The sequence below is a fragment of the Taeniopygia guttata genome, chromosome 1A, assembly GCF_048771995.1.
Source record: "Taeniopygia guttata chromosome 1A, bTaeGut7.mat, whole genome shotgun sequence".
NCBI lineage: Eukaryota > Metazoa > Chordata > Aves > Passeriformes > Estrildidae > Taeniopygia > Taeniopygia guttata.
The window spans coordinates 9,763,815-9,790,784 of record NC_133025.1 but is presented as its reverse complement, the minus strand read 5'-3'; the positions used below and the strand labels follow the sequence as shown (position 1 = coordinate 9,790,784).

At 38.4% G+C, this 26,970-nt stretch overlaps 1 protein-coding gene and 1 long non-coding RNA gene across 6 annotated transcripts in view; one reads left to right on the top strand and one right to left on the bottom strand.

The window, feature by feature from the left end:
* The window catches only part of CACNA2D1 (calcium voltage-gated channel auxiliary subunit alpha2delta 1), a 358,410-nt gene that overhangs the window by 231,919 nt on the left and 99,521 nt on the right, over nucleotides 1-26,970 (bottom strand). The window lies entirely within an intron of this gene.
* Nucleotides 1,855-6,933, top strand: LOC140680737 (uncharacterized). The gene is made up of 2 exons (XR_012052120.1): nucleotides 1,855-6,348; nucleotides 6,703-6,933. It is a non-coding gene; the product is annotated as an uncharacterized lncRNA (long non-coding RNA).

The following is a 26,970-nucleotide window of genomic DNA, read 5'->3' as shown; positions in this document are numbered from 1 at the left end:
GGGTGCAGACTGCAGGAGGGTGCTTTAAAGGTTCTGGACACTGAATTTTGAATATTAAAAAAAAACATCTCATGTGAGTTAAGTGCAGTTCATTTAATGAGGCGACCAGACAGATGTAATCAGATTTGTTCCTTGTAATATGCTCACCATAATATCTTTAATTCTTCTACTAATTTCTTAATAGACAGGATAGACAAGAATCCATCTTCAGACTTCATCCTTCAAATGCACCACTTGCAGCAAAAATGGTCTCCTTAAAGCATTATTTACCAGTTTCTCTGATATCATCTTTTGCTAGTTCTCCCCCCACTACTCAGATCTTTGCTACATCAAGATGTCATTTCTTCTGCAGGACTTTTGCAGGCATTTTGTAGCGCTTTGACTGCAGTATCTTTATTATTCCCCTCTACATTATATCTCCTGGTTACATTATTCATAGCTGCACATTCCACTGTGATTCACCAGCTACTACTGATTATTCACAATCTTATGTGTTAGTTACCAACCTGTAACTTGTCCAAACTTTCTGTGGATGACTGACAACTGCCATAATTTCAGTGCCTAAAATCAAATTCAAACTTCCTGCTTCCCAGTAAAACAAAAGAAAAATAGCCCAAACCCTTACAAAAACCAGACTCGGGCAGTATCCTGAGGCAATTTCCCGGTGACGCTGGTTTACTCCTCTTTCGTACAACATCTGCTCTCTTTAGTTTAAGCAACTGGGCAAACGCCTTCATTTGAGCCGTGTGCGCAGCTCCTGCACCAGCACGGGTGTGTGATGCGGACATGGGGAGCCGGGCGAGGGATTCGGAGCCGGCGGGGATGCGGGGCAGGGCAGGGATTCGGAACTGGCAGGGATGCGGGGCCGGGCAGGGATGCGGGGACAGGCAGGGATGCGGGACTGGAGGGGATGCGGGGCTGGGGGGGGATGTGGGGCCGGGCAGGGATGCGGGGCTGGCGGGGATGCGGAGCTGGGGGGGATGCGGTACTGGAGGGGATGCGGGGCCGGGCAGGGATGCGGGGCTGGTGGGGATGCGGGGCTGGCAGGGATGCGGGGCCGGGCGGGATGTGGGGCCGGGCAGGGATGCGGGGCCGGGCAGGGATGCGGGGCTGGCGGGGATGCGGGGCCGGGCAGGGATGCGGGGCTGGTGGGGATGCGGGGCTGGCGGGGATGTGGGGCCGGGCGGGGATGCGGGGCCGGGCGGGGATGTGGGGCTGGCGGGGATGTGGGGCCGGGCGGGGATGCGGGGCCGGGCAGGGATGCGGGGACAGGCAGGGATGTGAGACCGGCGGGGATTCGGGGCCGGGCGGGATGCGGGGCTGGGCAGGGATGCGGGGCTGGGCAGGGATGCGGGGCCGGGCAGGGATGCGGGACTGGAGGGGATGCGGGGCCGGGCGGGGATGCGGGGCTGGCGGGGATGCGGGGCCGGGCGGGGATGCGGGGCTGGCGGGGATGAGGGGACAGGCAGGAATGTGAGACCGGGCAGGGATGCGGGGCTGGCGGGGATGCGGGGCTGGGCAGGGATGCGGGGCCGGGCAGGGATGCGGGGCCGGGCAGGGATGTGGGGCTGGCAGGGATGCGGGGCTGGCGGGGATGCGGGGCTGGGCAGGGATGCGGGGCTGGCAGGGATGCGGGGCTGGACAGGGATGCGGGGCCGGGCAGGGATGCGGGGCCGGGCAGGGATGCGGGGCTGGGCAGGGATGCGGGGCTGGGCAGGGATGCGGGGGCCGCGCTCCACCAGCACCATCTGCCGGCTGCGCCCACGGGACGCGGAGCCTCGCGGAGCCCCCGCGACACCACCAGAATTGCCGGAGACATTGGAAACAAATAATAATAATAACAAATAGTTATTATTATTGTTGTTGTTGTTTTGTTCTTGTCGTTTTTGTTGTTGTCGTGAAAATATATTAAAATTTAAAAATTGCAATAAGTATAATTATAATTTAAAACGTTAATAATAATAGAAATACCACGAGCCAGACCACAGCAAGAATTGAATGTCCATAGTCCCATGCCCTGCCTCAGCCCCTGTGTGCCCTTATTCCCAGGAATGCCATGGTGACGAGCTACCCCTACTGTTTCTCTCACTGATGGAACCAGAATAAATCACAAAGTTTCTTACTGTCTCCTCAAACTAAAATTTCTGCATTAAGCAGTTTTTAAAGTTAAAATAACACCTCTGGTCCGGGGTGTTTCAGCAAAACCTCAGGCTGATGAGGCACTGAAACAGGTTGCTCAGAGATGTGCAAGGTGCTCCAGGGTGCTCCATCCCTGGAAGTGCTCAAGGCCAGGCTGGTTGAGGCTCTGAGCAACCTGATACAGTGGAAGTTATCAGATGTTTCAAGTCCCTCCCAATCCAAACCATTCTAAGTTTGTATGAAAATCTGTGGCCAAACCCCTCTTCACTGTCACAGCTAGCAGAGGGCCCCTGATGCTAGAGGAGGGTGGAAAAGCAGCCTGGACACTGCTATTGGAGAGGGAGAATTAAAGACCAAAAATAGATCATTTCAAATTGCTAAGAAAATCACAAGTAAATAAACAAATCACTATAAAAAAATAACCAAATCACTAATAAATAAAACACTGTAATACATAAATAAACAAGCAGTTTTAATTTGGTGATGAAAAACGTTAAGGGATTAATACTTAAATTAGCAAAGTACCATGTATACACACAATCACTCTGTAAGTAGTGGACTCAACCCAAATCATTGCTATGCATTTGATTTTTTAAAAGTCTATTTTAAGTATACTTACCAATGTGTTCTAATTGAAATATGGCCTTACAATTTGTTCAAATGCATAGTTTCAATTAGAACTTTTAAGTAAAACAGAACAATTCAGCTGTAATGTCTTTATCTTGAAAAGTAAAATCTACTTATCATTTTAAATTGCAACTTAATGTCTAAAATTAAAAATACAATTCATTATATTAATGATGTCAAAACTGAATCTATAATCTCAAATTATTTTATATATATATTTATAAATTAAAATATTTTAATTCCCATACCATTAAGAAACACCAGAAGAAACTTCAAAATCTTATTTTATAATTTATTTCCAATTTTATTACTTTTATATTTTATGAATTTTTCTCTTCTTTAGGAGCTTTTATTACTACCAGAGTCTCAGTGCAAATTTTATTTGACAGCAGTTTTTAGGTATACACTCCAACATTTATGCCTGATTTCTCTGCACTTGGCAGGAAAAGAAAATTCTGATTTTTGCATCATGGATAAGCAGCAGTAGCACTTCTCTTATGAGTTTAGCCTTCATATATTAAGCATATACCAGTGAAAGAGCAAACCTTGTCCAGCAATCCCTTCTTTACCCAGCAGCATTATTTTAGCACTTCAAACTCAACAACCACTATGTCACACAGATACACTATTCTCACTGGGCTTTGGGACCATAATAAGAACTCTGAACTACATAAATGTATTATGATTTGAATATACTTTCAGTGCTTTTGAGTATATAGCTTTTTTTCATAATCACAAGCAATAAAGAATATGCACATTTTAAGGAGCAGCACTGAGAACACTGAATTTAATGCTGCACACAGGGATGCTTTTTCCCCTGTGCATAAGCCTACAGCAGGACAGCATCCTGGGCAGCACAGTCTGCATACATTACTTCATTTCATTTCCAGGCTGGACATCTTGGTTTGGCCATCCTTCAGTGCAGCCTGGCAGAGCTCTTTGCCCCCAAGACACAGAGCCACTAGCTGAGGACAGACCCTTCTGCTTGCTTCTGCTGTGAAAAGAGTTGGGAAAACATGATACTCACACTTTATCTAACCAGTAAATAAATCAATATAAATCACCATCTACACTGATGACAATACTGTTGGCTCAATTAACTCTAACTGAAAATTTGGTCTTGGATATGTTCCTGGGGATGGGGTTGGGTGGGTGTTTTATATATTCCCCTTTTCAAGTCAACGTTTCTTTGCAGCACTACTTCAATGAGCACAATACCACAGCACACCTGCAACATCAGGATAAATTGCTGACACATACCTAAATAAGCTCTTTTACTAAACGGAATGTGCACTTAAAAAAAAAAAAATCAAAGAAAAAAACAAAACAGTTGTAAAAGCTTTTTAAGCTCATGGCATCACAAAACCCACAAAAACATCTCTATCACCTAACACAGTTCACTGCAAATGCTTGAGTGTCAGCTATAAAATCTTCATTTGCACAAGTACAACCCTCAAAATTTGGAGAGCAGCACATCAGCCATTTTATATATCAGATACATTACTGCCAGATTATGCTGGCACTTGTTTTACCTTGGTGATGAAAAATGCTAAGGGATTAATACTGTACCTGTAGCCCAGTGAGATACTGCACACCACCACATGATTTTTTTTTTTTTTCAGTTTTCATTAGAGTGTGAAAAATTTGTGCGAAATTATTCATTTAAATATCCAAAAAATACTCTATCAATGCTATGATCTAGGTATGGGTTATAAAATATAAAAGTACAGTAAATTTAATGGAAAGTCTTCAAGAATTAAAATGAAGCAATTAATGTTTTATCCAGAGAACATTTTAAAAACAAAAGTATAGGTTAATTATATTATAAAAATCCTCTTAATTAATAGCTAAATCAACACATATTAAAAAGCACTTCACAACAACTGGTCCTACATCAGCCAAAATTAGCTGATTGTGACGCTTTAAACAGTAGTGAGGCTGCTCTACTGATCTAAATCTGAATGCTGAACTGCTGAACCCATTTTCTAGGATAAATTTAGCTGTTCTTTCGTGTTCCACTTTTCTTTGGTACTTGGATCAGTTATGCAGTGTATAATTATGCCTGTGCAGTTAGACAGTGCTTTCCATCTGAATGTCTCAACACGTTTTTCAGACTTAATTACTTTGGGCTTGGAAATCCTTCATGACGTAGATACCAACAGTCAGATTGAACAGGGAAGGAAACAGAGTCAAGGAAGATGGGAGTGCCTAGAAAAGGACTGAAATGAAGCCTTGGCCTCCTGGAATTTGTTGCCACCTTGTTTTTACAGACATATGAAATCAAGATGCTCTTCAAATGTAGTTTTTGTACACATTAGGAAGTACCTTGCTTTTGGCAATGGTAAGTAACTTGGCACTGACCTTGCATGTAAGCCCAAGCTAAATCCAGGTACTAAATACTTCTTCATCATCCCCACAAGTACTTTCACCCATCAGCATTCCTAAAGGGATCTAAGAACTACCTACAAGTCCAGGGCAAGGCACAGGGGTATCCTTTCCACTCCTCTTAAACACACAGCATCACTTAGTACTAGGAATTAAGAACTTACATAGAACATAAAGTCAAGCTCTATCTTTTCTCAGCCCGAAAAAAAATTCACACCTTACCTTACACCTCTGTGAAGAGTGTCCTATGATTTTATTTTATATGAAGGACACCTTTCTCTTTCTTAGCAGAAAATAGACAAAAATATTTTCTTTTTTTCTGAAAGAAATCTAGAAAACCCCCTTCAGCAGAATTTCTTGGCTATAGATGGCTTTACTTGAATAATAAAGAGAAAAGGTTTTAGAGATACCTATGTTGTCAAAATATTTCACCACGTAAATGAACTTAACACACTTGAGAGACTGTGAATATAGTTGAGGACTGAATTTCCTTATCAGCTGGCTACCTTTAGGGCTTGAATAGAAGGGAAAATAAACCCCACCTGCTCATTTTTCCACATTTTATCACTTTCTGCACGATGAAGAATTCCTAAAGTGCAACATACACTTAAAACCCAAGGAACCCTTCTCTGCTCAGCCCTAACCTCTCACTGTTTTAGCACCTTGGTTTATTAGGGGGACTGAAAATTACATCTCTGGCACCTAGAGCCTTGACACTGGTTTGCCAAGATTAGGGAACTTGTTTTATTTACAAATGTATTTTTCTGGGCTGTGGGACTTGCATTCAGAGGACATAGCTCAAACTCAGAATAGATGCTGTCCATAACAGCCAGGTCCAAGCTAGGGGATGAACTGAACACAATTATTAATGCTGCGCACTGCTTGTGCTAACAAGCCTAGGGCCTATTAGGTGTAATCCAGGATCATAAAAAGAAAGGATATCTGCACAGCAATGTGCTGTATTAAATGATAAATCAGTCATGCAGAAAGAGAGCAGAGAGGTAAAATGCTTATTAACATTTCCCAGACATATCTTGCTTATCTACGTCACTATAAATTAAGTACTCACTACTTTGTCCACCAAAGCTTTAATTCTTTTCTAAAGTTTAGAAACACATAATGAAGTAAAGTAATTAACTGATTGTTAACATATGAGTGGCATCATGTGTTGTTCACATGTACTTATGTAGTTCTCTGGTACTACTTAGAGAGAAGGATGTGGTGCAATGCAAGAACAATGAATCCAGAATACAGCCTGCTTCTCACCCAACTGCACTTGCCTCTTTAAACCATCTTGTATTTTGCTTTTTGCAATGTATGCTTTAAGTATGGGCTGTCACCAAATAAGAACTCCAGAGGTCAAAATACTGACAGGATTCAGCAACACAGAAGAAGAGAGTTGCAAAGAGAAGGTCTCCATGGGAGCTGCAGGATACTCCTCCAACAGGTATTTCCACAACACTGGAACAGGAACACCAGCTCCTCCTCCTAGAGTACAGCTACACAAGGGTGTGAAGGACTGCAGGATCCACCACATCCTGATGTCCTCAGGCAAGGCCAGCCAGCTGTTTCCTCTAACTCACAGTTCTAGTTAAGAGTTACCTCAGGAGAGAAAGGACTGACTCTTCAAGAATGTGTGAAGAAAGTCCTCCAAGTGCCAATTATACAAACATCACTCTCATTGGTTTTATTGTTTGAGTGCAGATTGCTAACTACAATTCTTTTGATCCCTGCATTTAAATTCTATATTCTATATATAGAATTTATATTCTATATAAATATTTATATAATATAATATTTTATATATTTATATATATAAAAATTTAATATAATATAATATAATATTTATATTATATAAATTATATAACAGCATTGCAGGAAAACATGAAGAGGTATGAGAAAACTGAGTGTAGTGATGGATGCCCTTAATTCAGTAGTGCTCAGCTTATCCTTTGGCTCCTGTGGTGCATGTGCACATATAATGTTCCTCCCTTATAGCTATGCAAGTAATTCTTAGTGACAAAGAGTAATCTTATTACTGGCTTCCTCCATGTTAGAATGGAGAAGATTGGGCGATACACAGAATGTTTAATGAGGCATGTGGCATGCAAGAGAAACTATGTAATTTACTGGGAAAGAAAGTGGAGGAAAGAGTGCTCAAGTGACACATCACTGCTCCTCTTTCAAGAATAAAAAGAAGAACAAAATGGGGTTTGTTAATTTCCTTGGCCACACTTGTTCCACTGACTAAGAATTGTACAACAGAAAAAATTGCACTACTATAAAATATCTGCTTGAATAGTGAGGGTCATATAAACCAATATAAACTTTTATTCTTTTGGCATTGTGATATCCAATATTTGAGGTATAGTTTGCTACAAGCATAGCTCGTGGATCAAACATTGTTAGCTGCAGTTTGTGCAAGCTGTGCATGTTTCAGGACCACTGAACATTTTCTATAAAAAGGATTTAAAGTAGATATTTCTGTGTTTCAAATCGTTCACACACCTCTGAGCACTAAAGATAACTTGTGAGTGCAAAGAGCACATTCAATATTTAAGGACACAGTGGTAGAAACAAAACCAGTCTGAACCTTGTGTGAAGTCTGGAATGGAAATTGATACAGAGACCATGGTGGAAGGCAAATTATATCCCAGCTGTCCTGCAGAACTCTGCCCACAGATTCTGCAAAATGAGCTGCAGGACCCAGGGAAAGTCCCTGAACATCCCTCCAGTCTGACCAATTAAAGCAGTCTGCACAGGCTTTAACACAGTGTTTCATCTTTTAAAGAAGGGAACAGAACCTCAGGTAGTACAAATTACTCCTGTCGATTCAATTTCAGCACCTATTTAAATCAATTTACACCATTTGCCTTAGTGAGCAAAGCAGAAATTGACCCAGGAGAAGGTATTATGCTGTATTTGCAGGTTAAAATCTCTTCTCATGAAAGAATTGATCCTGTAATATGTAACCCATTTTGTCTCTGATCTAGTTTAGACAGCCCATGACAGATGAATTTTTTAAACATGCAATAGCACTACTCACTATGAACACAATATCTATATAAGCAACAATAACAGAACTAGGAGACATGAGATATTTCCCATCCTAAATAACACTTTTTTTTGAACAAACTATTTCCTTGGCAAAATGAAAATCTTATGGTTTAATCTTCAATTAAAAGTAATTTAGAAATTAAGTAAATGGAAATTTCCATTGCAGAGAAGTCATGGCTTCTAATGCCCACTCAATAGTATTTCTGAAAATACCCATTACAGATTTACAAATCTACAGAATACTCGACTTATTCAAGCATTAAATCTTGCTTGCCAGGATAGGTGCAGTGAAGTGTTATCACAAGCATAAAATCTACTTTCAGGATTATTAACTTCCCAAAGCTCAAGTTACTTGCTTTAAAAGAAAAGAACAGCAAATGAACACAAATCAAAAAGCAGAGAAGATATTTCCAAATGTTTTGAATTCAGAATGAAAACTATGACTGCTATTTAATCATAAAATTAAAGCATCAAACCTAAAATACACACTAATTATATTATGGACATATCACTACGTGATTTGTTTGGAATTCTTCCTTTCTGCTTATTTTATTATTGACATACAGGCTTTACTTTCCTGACAGGCTCAAAAAAAACTTTTTGTAGACACCTTTTGCTCCCTGTGCCTGCACTCAACATTGCTATCACTTCACAGCAGGCATATGAAATAACTGATAGTGTGCCTATTGTAAAGGTTTCATTGTCATCTTAGATTTCATTTCAGAGTTGACCTAAAGCAGTTTCTGTGCTGAGATGCTTTGTGCTTCCACAGTTACAGTTAGACACAATTATTTAGAAATGCTGATAAAAAGGCACCTTGTATACAAAAAAGACAAAGTACGTTGTACACACCAGTAGATTGAAAATAATCCTTTCCACAAATCTTACTACAGAATTTGAAGCCAGAAGAGACTACCTGAAGTGGAGCAAAGGGCTGAAAAGAGGTTCAGGGGTGTCAAGAGGATGGGTCCAGATGCTTCAGTAGTGCCCAGTGCAGGACAAGGGGCAACAGGAACAAACTGAGAAGTTTCACCCAGAAGTTTCACCTGAACCTAGGGAAAATCTTCTTTACTCTAAGGGTGGCAGAGCACTAAAACAGGCTACCCAGAGATGTTGTGGAGTCTCTTCCTCTGGAGATATTAAAAACCTACCTGGACACAACCCTGTGGAACCTGCTCTAGGTGAACCTGATTTAGCAGGGGGTTGGTTGGACTGGATGATCTCCACATACTCCTTTCAGGCCCAAACATCCTGTGACTCTGTGATTAAGTGAAAGTGAATAATTCAATTACACTGTTGAATAAATGACAGTATCTCAGAGGTTATCCTTTTACTGGTACCACACATTGCTGACACTCAGTTATTAAGTGCCTATACAAATAAAGGTCTCCAGAGCTCTCATTCCTAATACAGTAATTACAGTTTAAAGAGGTTAGAAAACAATTTATAAGCTTTAAGGAGTATGTGAGAGCAAAGACAAAGAAAATTTATTTTAAAAACCTTAAAGGCAGTGAGTAATAGCTATTGTTTTAATTTGTTAATGTATTCAAGCTGGGTACCTAAATCAGGAATTTTACCCTTTACTTCCATCAAACTTTCCTAGATACTGAAGTTTTCACTACTGAAAACTTAACAAGAAAATTAACTGAACTGAAACCCACAGACAAATTAAAAAGACTCACTAAATTCACTACAGCAACTGATGAGGCCATCACCAAACAGAAGATAATAATGAAGAAATATTTCTTGCAATAATATACATCATCCTGAAATTGCTCTGGAATAAAAGAAACACTGGTAGTTTTCTTCTAAAGCATTTACTCTTAATTTCAACAAGATTAAAGAAAATAAATATTTTCCTGCTTCTTCCCAATAAAAGTGATTATTCAAAATAAAAAGCAAAATTGGACACTATAAGGGCATACTTCAGGCAAAGCAGTCCTTTAAAACATCTGGTGCTTTGAGATACCTGCCTCATTCAGGGTAAAATGTAGTAAAGCCACCAGATCCTCAATCCTAGAAAAAAAGATTTAAAAAAAAACCCAAAATTAGAGCACTTCCAATTTGAGGTTGATGCAATAAATATATAGTTTTAATTTGAGGCTTCATATTGGGAAAAAAAAAAAACCAAACCAAACTAACAAAAAGAACATCCAAGCTGAAGCTGAAGGCACATTTGCTTTCTTCTCTTGCAGGGAGATGTCCCTAGACCCATCCTTGCCAGTTGCAATATCCCATGACAACTCAGTCTGAGTAGGAGTGTTTAGAAGCATCCTGAATACTCCATCAGGTACATGGGATAATAAACAGCCTTTGCCTATCTCACAGGACTTTGGAAAGAAACATATAAAGAGAGGCTAAAATGCACAGAAATGTTAAATCCCAACCATCCCTGAGGAAACTGTTTTCCAGGTAAACATTTTACTTCCAAGGTATTTTCCTGACACCCGATTTGAATCGTTGGTGCTGTGATTCCATTCCCCTTTCTCCAGTGGTGTTACCCTGAACACACATCAGCCATTTTCACATGTGCACCACAGTCTTTCCAACACCCTAACTCCTGGCTGAAAACATCTTAGCTCTGCTACTTTGTACACATTTTTCAAACCTCTGCTCTGAAATAAACCTCCTTTCACTTAATGTTATTGATATATTTGTAAGTGTTCTTTTGATTTCCTTACAGTATTTTAATATATTGTAATATATTCCTTACAATATTTTAACATTTCCACAAGCCTACAAAGTATGTCTCCCTGTTTTAAAAAATTAGAGGTATGATCACACTAATAAGAGTGAGTGCAAATATGATTTATAATCTGTATATTATTATTTTTGGTAGATGAGAAATCTTTGTCTCCTGCATTACCTGAACTTTTTTTTCCTATTCTGACTATTAATCATTACATTTATCAACCTACATTTTGCTGAGCTGAATTTATTCTTTCTAGTTTTTTTGGGGGAAGGTTGGGGAGATTTTAGTTGGTTGGTTGGTTTCTTTTTTGTTTGTTTGGTTGTTTTTTTATTTTTTTGGTTTGTTCAGTGCCATCTCTTTTAGCCCCATAGTGGTTTTGTACCTTCAATAGTATTTTAAACCAACCTTTACATCACATGCAAATTTAATGGACATGCTGCCTGCTTCCTTCTTCCAAATCATTAAAGATGAGGTTAATCCAGGCCAAAATTAAAGTCTGTCTGTGGTACTTCATTAGACACGTATTCACAGTTTAAAGAACCTGGTCAAATTTACTCTTGTTATAAACAAAGGCTAATTTCAATTAATAGGAAAACTTGCACCAATGTATGCAAGCAATAACTCATGCCCATTTCCTTTTGTCATCAGCCTTTATTTGTAGGCAAGTGCTCAAATTATTTATTGAAACAGTCAATAATTTGCTGTTCAGTCATAGCCTGAGCTCCATGTGGTGCTCCCCTCTTTAGGAGCCTCGGTGGGTTTTGCTTTATGAACTGGCTGAGCACCTTCAGCTGCAACCTAAAGGTCCTTCTGCAGCCACGAGAGCCAGCACAGCTCTGAGATGGGCCCTGTCTCCTTCCTCTGGCTCAGCCTGTGTCTGATACTTTCAGATAATGCCTCCTGCTTCTCCCAGGGAAACAAACAGGTTGGTCTTCCCACACCTGCACAGTTTGCACAGATGCTAGATGGATGTGATCCCTCAAGCAAGCAGTTGGAAGGGATCTGCTGTCTTGGAATCAGCATTTACTCCAAAGATCAAGAGAGGTGCAAAATGTAGTGGGAGAAGATGCCAACATATTTTAAATCCAGAAAGAAAAAAAAACAAACTAAGCCAAAACAATACACAAAATAACTCCAAAACAACAAAAACAATTTTATCCAATTATTAGTATAAATATTATGAAAACAATTGACTCTGCAGACCAAATAACTTCTAAGTTTGGAAATCCCTATAAAGTACAGGATGGGACTTTGAGCAATGTGGTGTAGTGAAAGATATCCCTGCCATGGCAGAGGAGCTGGATGTAGATGAACTTTGAGATCACTTCCACCCAAACCATTCTATGATTCACAATCTTTCTCCTCACTTCTGCCCATGAGTACATGGGCTTTTCACTTTACTTCTTCAAGGACTCTAAAATATGTACTGTAGGCCAAATACTAAAGAGCAGTAGTGTCCAGAGAATAAAAGACAACTAAATAGTCATCCTTTTCCTTTAGGAAAATCATTTTGTCCATTGTCAACACGGAAATGCACAAAGCTGGCCAGGAGCAGTAAACGGAGCTTTCACAGAAACAATGAATAATTTTTTTTTCACGTTGATGATAAGAAGGGAAAATGGTTACTCAGTGTAAAGTGAAACACAGAATAGATTTGCAGATAGAAGAACCAGCTGTAGTTCTGAGCAGTCATAGTATCTGTTTCAATTAAAAGTAAAAAATAAAAAAAAAAAGCTCAGAGGCTTTCACTAACCACCAATTAAACAGTTCTGCCAGAGGAAAAAGGAAAATGAGGAATGAAATACAAAACATCACCCATGCCCTTTGTTACATAGACACATTCATCTCTTATACAATGAAAGATCTATCTCAGTGCAAAGATACTGTCCAACCCATTTGCAATTATTTTGTGGCTTCTTTTGCTAAATACAAAAAGGAATAGATTTCTCGAAGGAGGGAAAAAAAAAGTATTTCTTATTGCCTGTCACAAAGTCTATAATCTTCCTGTATATACCATGGGAACTGCATCTCTTTTTGAAGAGTTTACAAACTGTATCATTAAAGGACATTTTAAGTGCCAAATAAAGTAAATTCCTTTCGTTAACCCATTTCCAAGGAATTTCACACATAGCTTCAGTGCTCAAGGTCTTCGATTTCCTGAACATCAATTTTTGGCCTGGATCTGTTATTAGTACAGTAACCCTTATTTCATCCCATCAGATCCACCCACAACCAATTGCTTGGAGCCAATACAGAAATCCATTTATATTAGTCTCCTCTCATACCTAGTATTTTTATTATTTTTGTCCTCTGTCAGTAAGTGCAGGGTTGGCCCCTAAATACTTAGTCTTGTATTTCCCTCTCAGATCGACTGCCAATTAGTGATAATTGGACCTGGCAAATTTTTTGTTGATGGACACATATCTGCTGTGAGACTGAATGAGAGTACTAATTAATTTCAGATAGGCCACTTCTGGCTATCGGTTTTTCTCTGAACTATGGATGTGTCCATATAATGCTTCCTTCAAATTAAAGTGGTTGGAAACTATTCATTCTCACATGTAAAACCGGACAGTGTAGTTAAAGTTGCAGTAGTTAAATCTGAAAAACACTGACTTTCTTTGTGTGGATGGGTCCAGTTGCCAGGTGGGATATTTTATTTTTTTTTTCCTGTTCATCTACTGTGGAAGTCAGTGCTCAGGGATGAATCTACCTGAGTCTGTTTGCAGGTCCTTTCATTTCTCAGTTCCTCTGCAGGCTGCTGCAGCATTTGAACTGAAAGACTTCAAGGCTCAAATCAAATGTGGTAGTGAGAACGAAAAAGGCTTTAATTTCTAGTTTGACGGATTCTATACAAATATTTCTACTAGTACTGGGCTTTCAAACGCTAAACATAACTGTAAAATTTAAACACCTATGACAGTTACCCCACTTAGGCCTCATACAAGTGAAAGAATGAACATGCCAGACCTTGGAGACCCCAGAGTACTTTTAAATAAGCCTAAAATATAGCCAGCCATCTTTCACTGAGAAATTTTAAAAGCTGTTTCAAAAGGAGACACCTCGAGTTCTGCCAAGCTCTTACACTTTAGATGTGTTTCTCCAATGTGAAATTGTTCCTCTCTAGTTAAATTCTAAATCAGAGGCATTTTAGCTCTTGCTGTAGCTTTTTCTTTCAGTGAAATATTAGTCTTTGCTAGGACAGAAGAGTATTTCAAACCTTCTAAGTAATAAAATTTAAAGTAATTTCAACTTTTTGATCAGGCTTTCAATAAAAGTCATAAAAGAATCCTAGCAAAGAGTAAAATAAAATAATAATTTAAAAAACATAGTAATTCCATAAAGTACTTTTAGCTGATTACTGGGTTTTGCCCCTCATATTTTGAAATCTACAAAATGTACTACATAGCCAAAAAGGCTCCACTTATTAATTTATTTTTAGCCTCCAATTATTAATTTATTTTCAAAAACTAGTAGTGACACTGTTAGCTGCAACAGAAGTTAACACCATAAACACAATAAATTCCAATACAAATGTTATTACTATATTATAATTTATTAGATGTCATACCTTTTTCCCTTCAGCCACTTCAGTAAGTATTTTGACTTCTTTTTAGAAGTAAATATGCTAAATATTGGATGGCTGGCAACCAACATCATACTTAAATGCTCCCTAGAATGAAAGAATAAAATCTCAAGCTTTTAAATCAAATAACAGGTCTGTGAAATCACAATTCAGTATAAAACTTGGGATTTTTTAAAATTATTTTGTATTTTGAGAATCTATTTCAATTTTAATTTTATATCTTGTAGAAGAAAGTGCAGGTCTTTAATTTCCTCTGCAGAGAATTTCACTTTGCAACTTCAGCAGTCTTGAGTGAATACTGACAATGGGGAGAACTTTGATCAAGATACTTCCCAGTGGAAAAAAAATACACAGTTGATAAAAAATAATTGGGTTTTGGGTTTTTTTGTTTGTTGGTTGGGTTTTTTTTTTTTTGTTTGTTTGTTTCTAGGGATTTTTTTGGGGGGGGGTTGGTGTTTTTTTATATGTGGTGATTTTGTTCTAGTGAAACTAGGGAAATATGAAAGCAATTCACTTCTCTTGTCCTGCTTTCCTTTACTGCTTTATAAAAGTTTCATTCTACTTTATTTTGACATTTAACATCAAATATACAAAATACATTTGAGGTTCTGAAACTTTCTTCAATTTTAAATCACAGAAACTTAAAGGTTTGGAAAATTGGTGACTTAAATATACAAATAAAGATCTTAATTTCTTATGAACTTTATCAAGGACATAGGCCATAGGCACAGAGCTAAGTGCCAGTCAACTTTACGGTTTCTTCTCTCTCCTCCTTCAGGAAAAATGGATATGTATTTTGCTGCTCCTTCAGTGACTATACCAAGATGACAATGTAGTTTGATTTGTTTAAGAACATGTATCAACAGAGATGATGGAGTCACACACCCCACAGAATTTATGATGTAAACTGATGTGCATGCATCACAGAAGATACAAAGTGGAGCAAAACAATTGTTGAGTGATGAAAATGTAATCTATGCTTTGCTTTGATCCATTTAAAGCTGTTTGTGTCATGTCATTCATCCTTTCCCTGACAAATTAAAATAAAAATCAAAGAGCACAAATCTTCTTTCTCTGTTTTCTTTTTTGCTTAGAAAAGAAGCATTTCCTGATATATGGTTTATTATTTATGTGTTATAGCTAAATCGGCCTACACTCAGCAAAAAAGCAGTATAAGAGAGAAGAAATTGGGGATTTTTTTAGTTTATTTATTTACTTTAAACTTGGAAGATTTTAGTTTTAAACATATATCTATAAATCTGTATAAAATTTCTAGATGAAACCCAATCCACCCACAATTCGGGTTCTGCTTCATTGTAACTTTGTAAACCTGAACAATGAGGACGGGACGGGAGATCTGTCCTACCTAACATTTCTGCCAGAAGTCGTTTCACACACAGACAAAAAGAGATAGGCAATCAAAGAACTGCACCCTATGCAACAAAATGTCCTTGTTATGTTGGCTGCACTGTCATCTCCAGAGAGCTGAACACTTCACCTGGATGAGCTGTGCTTGCCCACACTGAGAGTTTGCCTCCCTGCTCATCTGGGATCCAGCTCGCTCAGCAGCCCTTCGAAGGACAAACCCACACGTCCCATGACTGCTCCATCCTGCTAAGGTCTACCTCAAATGAAGGCAAGGCACTTTCTTGTCCTCCTCTTGTGGATGGGAACAGTCACAAGCACACATCCAGGAGACGTGGGGCCCAAGCAGCAAAGCTGGAACCCATTTTTAACCTAAGAACTACATTAAACTAAAAGTGAAAAGACAGCTTTGGACCAGAAAACATCCCACAGTTCTTTGGTTTATTATCCAGCTGAACAAGAGACAGGGAACCTCAGGGAAGCCTTTCACAACTTGCTTTTGTTTGATTGTTGAAAATAACCATCCCTACCAGGAAAGGTTGTGGCGTCTCCATTGTTGGAAATATTCAGAAAACATCTAGCCATGGTTCCAGTCACTGGCTCTAGGTGGTTTTGCTGATCAGGGAAATAGGCCAGACAATCTCCAGAGGTAACTTCCAATCTCAACCACTCTGGGCTTCTGTGAATTCCCTCTGGATGCCCATGTCCATGGCACTAATGGATGCGGACTACATTGAAGGAGATGAAACTTAGTTCATGAATGGCAAATTTCTTAGCCAAGTCATGGTGAATTCTCTATATACAAGGTTCAGATGCCTTCAGGTAGTGTGGGAAGCCCTTAGGAAACAAAAAAAAAAATTTCCTGGAAAAAAATCTCAACAAAAAATGAAATTCTTAGTGAGAGGCAATAGCGTGTTACTTTCCTCTTTTCATTCTGAAATATCACAAAGCTTAAAAAAAATTAAATAATCTGAAAACAAAACACAGCAAAACAGATGTCACTGCAAAACTAAGGCTCCATAGACAAATACACAAAAGCCCTGAAATGCAAACCTAAGTGTGTCACTTCACAGCCTCCCTCAGTGGATACCTCTGATGCATAATACATTTTCACTCAACACATAATTAGCTGTTGGAACTCGTTGCACCAAATTAAAATGGAATTAAGACCTTGGCCTAATTCCAAAAGATATTGGGCATTCCTGCATAAGTATTGACATGGACTATTCAGAAGCAATGTCCCACTAACCTGTCCCAGGAGGCAGGAAAATATTATTCGTCAAGCTTATGAAAGTCCAAACATAGAGCAAATGAAAAGGGCTTGCCCAAAGTCAAATAGGAAACCTCTGGAAGTGTGAGGAGCTCTCAAATATTGTGAGGGGCAACAAATAAACACAAAGTTTTCTGTCACTGTGAATGAGCAACCTTTTTTTAACCTCTGACAGAGCTGTCACTGAGGGTGCAGGGACATTGATTACTTGAATCTTCTGAGCACTGACTGCCGTGTGGGAAGTTCTGAGCACCCAGATAGGCAAAAGCAGGGAGAGATGTTTGCAATTGGGATTCATAACCTCATGGCCACTCCTTCTCTTCTCCTACAGAACCACCCTGCCATTCCCATCATCCTGAAGTAGCCCACTTAGAAGGGCCACTCCAACCTTGCTTTCAGCTCTGCACTGCACCCATGTCCTTGTGCACAGACTCAGGGACCACACGGAAAATGCTTCCCTGAAGGACATCATCCCACCAGCACTCAGCACGAGCGCTGCAATTGCGCAGTGGAATAGTTTGTGATGAGTTCAACATTTTTCTCTTAAAAACAAATTTATTTTTTTTTATAAATATAAATTAAATTAAGGATGAACCAAAGCAGTAAAGCTACTCAGTCTGGAGAAAAGAGATGTTATGGGGCAGCCCAATAAGAACTGCATCAACAAACAACAGGCATGTCCCCAAAGAGATACTTGTGCTATCTTCTTTGAGTTGTTTGAAGCTTCAGTCTGGAACCAAAACCTGAGCTTACTGAGTTACATGCAACTTTGTACTAAAATATATTTTTTTTTTCTATTCATAGCATCAGAAAACATTTATTTCAATTTCACCTTGTAAATCAAAACTAACCTATGAAATCTGTTAAGCTTTATTTGTAATAGTTTCAGAGATTATTTTTGTAATAAGTTCTCCCTGGTCACCAAATAGTCTATGGCCATTTTGCAGTGATTACTAATGAAAGTTCTAATGCCATTAGACAGTAGCTGACACTCAGCCTTGCACACTTCAGTTGTGACAGCTACAGAATTTATAGCATCTACAGCTCTTTTCAATTTTCCAGAATAAATGTCCAACATCTACAGCTCTTTCCAATTTTCCAGAATAAATGTCCAACATACCCTCAGAAAAAATATGGTTCTTTTCATAGAGAACGGGGGAAAAAAAAACCAAAACCACAACAAAAACTAACAAAACCAACCCCACAAGCAATATAGTCTAATTTACAATTGAAAATTAATCATTATTAAAACTGGTAACAGAACAAAAAATGCAGGAATATTTTTGGGTTCTCTAAGCAAAACATATGATAAAGGCAACCTATAATTAAAAAGAGTTATTAAGAAATAACCAACAAAGCAAGTAAATTTTACTTATGCAAACTAGCAATTATTATTTTTATTTTTTATCTGCTCTAATCTCAGGGTCTGACAAAAATAATTCTACAGAAACAGAAGGAGATAGGGATAATCATTTGCCTGTAGAATGAACTAAATGTAAATATTCCTATCTGACAAATAAAATTGGGTTTTTATTCATTTATTATTCAGTATTATTCCAACAAGATCACCCCTCCCTGGAATCCTATTTCCCATCTGTACTCACCTGTAACATCACTCAGACTTTAACTTGCTATTAAACTGCTTTTTCCCTTTCTGTGGCTTACACTAGATTATCTAAATTTTCTTGATTTCTCTAATATTTTCATTCAGAGATTCAAATTACTAAAGAAAACTATCCTACAAAAATATTTTGTTCTTTCAATCATTTTTTTCTTGTTAAATACTTGCCTCTGTGAACAAAATTTTCATTCCTTCTTGCTACATACCAGTCTTTTATCTTATATCATGACGGCCGTGAAAACACAACAAACTCATAAAATGCATTTAAATAAAAAGGTTAGCTCACTTTTATACTATTTCTTATTTAAATCTAATTACAGAGCACTCAAAAAAATGAGAGTTTATAATGAAAAATATTTCATGAAACAGAATAGAGAAAGCCAGAGAAAATTATATATTTAGTATATATAACATCCCCCTTTTAGTTTCTTTTATTGAGGCTAAACAGATCAAACTGTCTCATCTCTACCTGCATATAACGTGCTTCTGATTAATTTTAGATTACTTTCTGGTTAATTTTGTTTAATTTGGTTTTGTAGCAGACATAAATACATGTGTGTGCATGTGTGAATGCATATATATATATGTGTGTGTGTGTGTGCATGTATATATAGATGTGTGTGTGTGTGTGTGTGTGTGTGTGTGTATAAATAAATACATAAATAAATATGTGTGTGTGTCTGTGTGTGTGTGCGTGTGTGTGTATTTACATATATAAACACATACAGTTTTAGTTACATACAAGTTTAAGTTCCAGGAATGACAGAATACTCCAACATCAAAAACCAAAGGGCATATTGGAACTGCGAGCTGTCACAACATACATCACTACTTGCTCACATGTGGAAACAATATTCAAGTTTCCAAAGTCTTCTGCTTCAAGATAGGCAACACTGGTAGTCTAGAAAGAGGCAAGTTGTATCCTCACCCATAGTAAGAGACAGCATGCAGATGTCCCACAAAATGGGAAGAAAACTGGAAGTGGACAACTATTTAGTCCTATTTCCTAAGTCCTGCTATTAAGGGAAAAAATTGTGCCAACACTTTTCATAAAATAGTTTTCTTTGCATCTGGTTACTCATCCTCTGCAGCAAAGGTGGGAAGAGCACTCAGTGATCTCCTGTACATTTGTCAGACCTGGATGGAGCAGCAAGGTGGACAACAACACAGAACAAGGTGATAGAGACTTTGCTATCCCCTCATCTCACAGGAAATGCCCCACATCAGGATATACCTGTGGCATAACTTTCCTCACTGCCCTGTATTCCGATAGCATAATTCTGCTGCAGTTGTGGGAAGTAACTGTCAAGAAGCCACCACAGACAGACACAATCAGCAACGACCTGAGAAAAATACTCAGGCATGGTTTTACTCCCATTTATGCACTGAGGATGGGTGAGTGAGGCAAAATGGAAACAAAAGGAAGATAAAAACAAAGTGGCCCAAAATGAGACTGGCTGCCATGTCACAATGGAATACAGCATTTCCATGGTTCAGAAGTTATTTTGTGTCACTACATTTGGTGTCTCTTTTCTGCAGCTACAACTGAGAAAATATGCAACTGAACTAGAGAACATGGTAGGTTCCCAGCAAGGCTTGGCATTGCACACAGGAGTGCTCTGGCAGCGAGCCGACAGCAGATTATGTTTAACAACTAATGATATACATTACCATAGCCCTGACACTAAAAACACATCCCTAGTGACAGTCATTCTGGTGCCATTTAAATTCATATACGTCTTGGGATGGTTTCCATCCATGCTGGCACACAAACTGTAATGAATAAGGAGGCTGCACTTTGCAGATAAATAAAAGCAAATGTGGGATGTACCTAAATTGATTTGACAGATTGTAGGAATGATTTAAAAATAGGAATATAACACAGAAATGTTGGCATTATCTGTAATGAGGACAAGAATTTTTGAATTATACACTATTGCTAGACCAGAAAAACAGGAATAAGTACCACAGATTCTCAAGTCCTTACATTTACACAGCAGTAAAGTAACAAATTCCTCTTGTTTCATATTCAGTAAGTGTATTATCATTTGTAAACACCTAAGCTTTCTATTAAAAAAAAAAAAAGTGATTCTGAGCATGAAACACAGGGCAAAGAAGCAGCTGGTTTTGTCTCACACAGAAAACAAGTACATAACTAGGAGAGATATGGCAAAATACATTGTAGGGCATATCACAGTCTCTGAAAGAGCAATGCAATCCATGCTGGGGCTGTCCCTGAGGACTCCAGGGACTGCATCTCATTAAGCAGCACTGTGCAACCTTCCTAATACCCACTACTTGTCATCCACTTGTTAAAGGCACAGTTCTGGCACAAAGCCTGTAAAGGATGAACTAGCTCATAAACAAAAGCTAGAAAGCCTTTTCTAACATGTATAAATTTATTACTTTGCTTACAAGCAGATGTGACATATTTAAAGGCTTGCTAGGTTGGACAAGATACTTTACACAGCTCAGTAACAAAACCAGAAGGGTACCAGAATAAAGACACAACAAATATTCTAAATAGATATCAATGTTTGCTCAAAAAAAACCACAAAACACCTTTAACAGCCATCCCCAAATTACCAACCAATTGTTAGAATATCCTACTGGTTTTCTTTGTACTTTTTTCCCTTCTTCTTTTTTTCTTCTATCTTCCCCTTGTATAACAATGTCTTTTCATCTTTTATAGGTATTAAACTAGAAAAGGGGACTACAATTTTTTTGACTATTTTTTTCTAGAAAAAAGTACCATACAGTATGCCATTTCAAGATTAAAAATGTAAAATCGTGGGGGAAAAAAACTATCAAGAAAGGTGCAAAACAAACACCCTGCCTACTTGTACCATGGCCCAGTATCTTTACAGATAGAAATAACATTATTATATTTACACAACATGAATACACTGAATGGATATTAGTGACCCCAGAAGATAACTGTGGTCTGAGCTGTGCTAGCCAAATAATATGTAAATAGAAGTGGCTCTAGTTAGTTTATTTAGTTTTGCATTTTAAAATGGTTGTTCACAGAACACTGGTTTAGGGATAACCAAAGTGGTACACCTTGTGCAGGTATGTTGCTCTCAGTAGGATTACAATCTTTTTGAAAATCAAGTTCCTTTAATGCTGTTGCATGTGAGACACCCAAAGATCATAAAGACTCCAAAGCATAAGCCTTTCTTGAAAATGTTGATTAGCTGCAAATACTTGGGAATTAGCTTGCGAATACTATGGGAACATCTCACTGACGAAAATGAGTACTACACCACCTGAGCAGAAAGTGACCTTTAAGTTCATTGTGGCAATTATTCATTAATATAGACTAAAACATTAATTACCATTCACTGTAATTCACTGTAAATCATTGCAAATCATGAGCATGAAAGAAAAGACCATCAGAAATTATTTCACTTGTGCATTCTAATCTTGAATTTAAACAATTTGTATTAATGTGATGATGCATCTCTATTCTTATTGTACAAAATAATACTACCTTTTAGCTAGCATGGGCTTAAAGCCCCATGCTGGAGTTTCTTCGTGTACATTTACATGTACATCATACAATTCTGCCAGTATAGTGACAGAAGTACATTTGAAATGGATTTTAGAGGTTTACAGCTTATATCAATCATGGCTCAATGAGGAATTTAAACCCTGATTAAAGAAATAGGGGGTTGTGTACCTTCTGGCCAGCCTACACAAGCATATGGATGCATGCACATTGAAAGAGGAATGAAGGAAGACTGAACTACAAGCATTAAAGCAAGCTATTCATTGAATTACATCCCTTCTAGATGATATCATGTGTAGTCCATTTTCATGTTGAGTCCAAACACCAACACAGCAGGTATGTTTGTTTCCATAGGGGATGGACTGTAATTATTTGCCAGGATGACCAAACTTACTATGTACAAACTGAGCAAGAACCTCATGGAAAGGACCTCAGCTCCTCCCTATGAACTTTTATATTTGTTGGTTTTATTGTGGTTGCTATTACTATTGTTGTTGCTGCTGTTATTATTAACCATCCCTCAACAGGCTCAGAGCATGAAAATGCACAAAAAATTTAAACAAAAAAAAAAAAGGTATGAAAAGCCATTTACTCCAGAAATTAGGAGAAAAAGTTTATTCTTGCTGTCTTTTCATCCTTTCACCGTATACCCAAATCCAGTAAAGCTACGACTAAGGCCACAAGCACCTCTAATAATAGGTAGAGATCACTTAGCTTCACCAATTTAAATTACCTGAATTCACTGGCAATTGTGGCAAAACCCCCATGATTTCTTACACTTTAAAGAACAATCTTTGCAAGGACTAACAACAGCCAAATTGCACCCAGAAACAAGCAGGAAGCCAGCATTAAACAGACTATTTCAATGGTATATTTTGATAAAGACAAAAATAGGAGGGCAGTTAAAAGACTCAACTTGGTTTGCCTTGAATCACATTTATTAGAGGGATAGATCTTATCTAATCAGCGATGTGCCCTCAGTATTGCAGCAGGAAATAAATAAAGGCCTCCTATGTTATTTTTAGACAGACTCATAACATTAGTAGAGTATTATATGTCTTACTGGTATTCAATGAGCTCCCACTGATTTTAAATTTCATTAAGCTCATAAACTCTTATGTTTGGCAGAGAAATTACATTTTCTGGTTTCAAAAGCTGAGTCATGACCTATCCCTTCCCTTTGTTGCCTCAAAATACCCTTTTCTTGGCTAATCTCCCCAGTATTTTCAATTTTCCCCCAACAGTCAGATGGATATTTACAAACACACAAGGTAATATTGCAGAGCATTCAATTTTTTGTTACAGAACTAGGAATGCTTTTATATAGGCTTCCCTGCAGCCACTATGAGCGAAAGCAGCAGAGGAAAAGGTAGTTTCATATCATATGTCTCCGGTTTTTGATTAATCTGCAAGCCACCCATTTTAATGAGACCTCATAAATAATTCAATTTCTAATTATGCTATAAGCCCCCTAACCTGGAGAAGAAAAAAGAAAGGTAAAAACGTAGGGAAAAGGGAGGGGGAAAGTGTGCATGTTGGATCAAACAATGCTTGCAGCAACTGAGCTACTCTCACTTATTCTGGCCCTACAAAATGCACATCCCACCTAAAACTTGAAGTGATTCTCTAATAAAAATGACAAGATTACATAAAAAGTTGGGAGTTTAAGACAACAGTTGTGAAATCTGCTTCTTTTCCCCTTACTTTCCCTGTTCCAAAAGGTATACATGTGCTTGAGACATGCTCCTACTCTGGGTAAATTGCGCATGCTCCTCCTATTCAGGTGGGACCAATGCCCTGCTCTTGCACATGGCCCTGACCACACTGGAAGGGAGGAAACCAGCCACAAAAAACCCTCTACTCTTGATTCTTGATCCTTATTTCTCCTCTTTGAACTCTGATAGGGACTAGGAAATCCAATATTGGCTACCCTGTTTTCCTCCACAACTCATTGTTGCAACTGCCCTTCTGCCCTCTTCCAGGATATTTTCATCTTCCCCTAGGCACAGACTGGCCAGGCCTTTGGGAGGAAACCATTAGCAGCACATGAATGACACCTGCCTTCTCCTCACAGAGACGTTCTGGAGTTCCCTTTGCACCCTTTCTCACTGCAGAAAACATTGCTGCTAAAACTCTTTTCTTGCTTCAGTCAAAATGCATTCGACATACAAAAAGCTGGTCAAGGTACAACTGACAGCACACAGACAGCTGAATGATTTCCTCCTACCTACAACTATTTTTTAATTGCAAGGAGGTCTCTCAATACACAGCAGAGCATCTGCTCATTAGCACTACACCACTATTTCTCCTACTGACACTTCCTACCCCTCCTCCTCTCCCATCTTTAACCACTATTCCTAAAACACATGCAAATTGCAAACTTTCTGTGACCTGTGGGGTTGGATTTACTTTGTGCATATTAATGCATTTTTCTAAAACTTCCTTAAAAAAATAACGAGCAATCCAAACTCGCTGTGGCATTAGTCCAAAATCAACAAGATTTACTTTGAATGGCAGCTACTTGATTTGCCTTGATTCCTTCCTGGAGCAGTATTGTATAATGTTACCATATACAGAGCTCCTGGACTTCCACCATTCTACTTTTAGAATTCAGGTTAGAGAACTCAGCCAAAACTGTTACACAGGCCAAAGTTCATTGTGTCTAAGCTGCTGCAATGGTATTTTATAGAAGATAATGATAAGTTGCTGCAATTTTATTAATTATTTAGTAATCAGAAGGTCATGGGAATGGCCTGTATTACAGAGGGCAGTGCATTTTATTTAAGAAACACAGTTCATCTGAGACCACATATTTTGACTTCTCCAGTTTGTTTTACAGCCAAACACTGTAGAAATAAATAAAAGACATAAAAACATACAGTTTGGTCATCCTTAGTTTTAATTAATCTTCTGATACATAAGGCAAATCATCATAGTAATTAAAACAGCAGCTAAGCTCCTGACAAGTAACCCTTACAAAAGCTTTGGTCCATGTCCCAACCTGTCCTGGAGCCAGCTCTACACCTATGTTGCCATTTCACCACCTGCAGACTCCTAAGAAAGGAACAGGATACAACTGGAGAGGAGTGTCACATCATGCACCCATGTCCAGGCAAGGTGTGTGCCATGGGGCAATGTTAAATGCACTAATCTTCACCAAATCTTTGCAAAGTAACACAGAAGAGTAGTTACTCTTCAGAGAACAATTAATGCAGAATTAAAATCTCTACATACATTTGACCTGGCTTATCCCAGAAACATTTTTCAGACAGAAAGAAAGGCAGCCTGAGATCAAACTTTATATCACATCTCCCTGGGATTTCTGTGCAAGCAACATGATACTGCTGCATCCCGTGGCTTCGGTGAGAAGCTGGGGAGAAGCCAGATAGGGCTCAGTGCATTGGAGTTACATGTGCACCATACAGGTTGTCCCAGCATCTCACCTGTGAACACTTCTGGAAACAAGGAACATGAGAGGATGTGTTCTAACACCTCAATTGTCTACTCATCCTGCATAGCTAGAATCAATGAGGCAGAAGATATCATAACGAGGTATCTAACTCCACCTACTAAAATATTAGCTATCTTACCTGAACTAGTTATCAATTTTTCCTCTACAAAAATACCTGGCAATACCTACCTCTCTTCTGAAGGGACGTACACGTGACTAATTTAGAAAAACAGCTGCTTAGACAATCCTGTAAATAGCTGGATTAAAACCACACAAGAAATCTTCAGCAAAGCAAAATCTTCAATCAGAATTCCTTATATCTGAGACTAAAGCTCTAAATATGGGGTCATTGTTCCATTTTCTCATGCAGGATCCCATCCAACATAAGCTCATGTATTAACACAGGCTTCCATTTTTTGTATGTTTTACAGTTTCACATAGAATTTGTTAGGAATGTTCATAAGCATAAAATTAGCATAAAGCACACTTGGTCCTTTTCAAGTCCAGGAGCCAAGTGAAAGCCAACAGAAAGAAAAAACTGTGAAGTTTTTAAATAAATATTTCTTTTAAAAATTCCATAGACTATGTTAAAGTCATGGCTATAAATACTATGTGTGTCAGATGGTTTCTCCTGGGCTAGATTCTTCACAGATGCATATACTAAATAATCCTAAATACTCAGTGCTGTATTCTTGAAGAATTAACTAAAAACGAGAGCATTCCCACAAGCTCAATTAGTATTTTGCATGTTTTGTGCAGTGGCAATGCCCCAAACCAATGAATATAAGCAATTCTAAGTTTGCACAAATCTCATGACATTTTAAGTCTTTGCAAAACCCTCCCCTTTCCGAAAAACACACTTTCTTAATTCTAAATTTCAGTCAGGATGACATGCCACCAGAGGCAGCTCATTTTTCTAATATTGTTCTTCCCCTGCATGGTAGCTTCTACCCAAGATTGCTCTTATCGCTGAGAAATATCTGTTCTGAACAACAAAGGAGCTAATATGTTCTGCATAAACTTCAAATCTTCAATGCCTCCATTTCTTTTGATTAAAAAAACTACAGCAACAAAATAAATAAAAACAAAAACAAAAACAAACAACCAAAAACCAACCAAACAAAAAAAGGTTCCACCAAAGAAAAAGCAAAACCCTGAAACCAAACCATAAAAAAACCAAACAAAACAACAAAAACACCAACAAAACTCACAAAAAATCTTCATGGAGGAGAATAGATGCTTTTTAATCTGCATTTTTAGATTTCA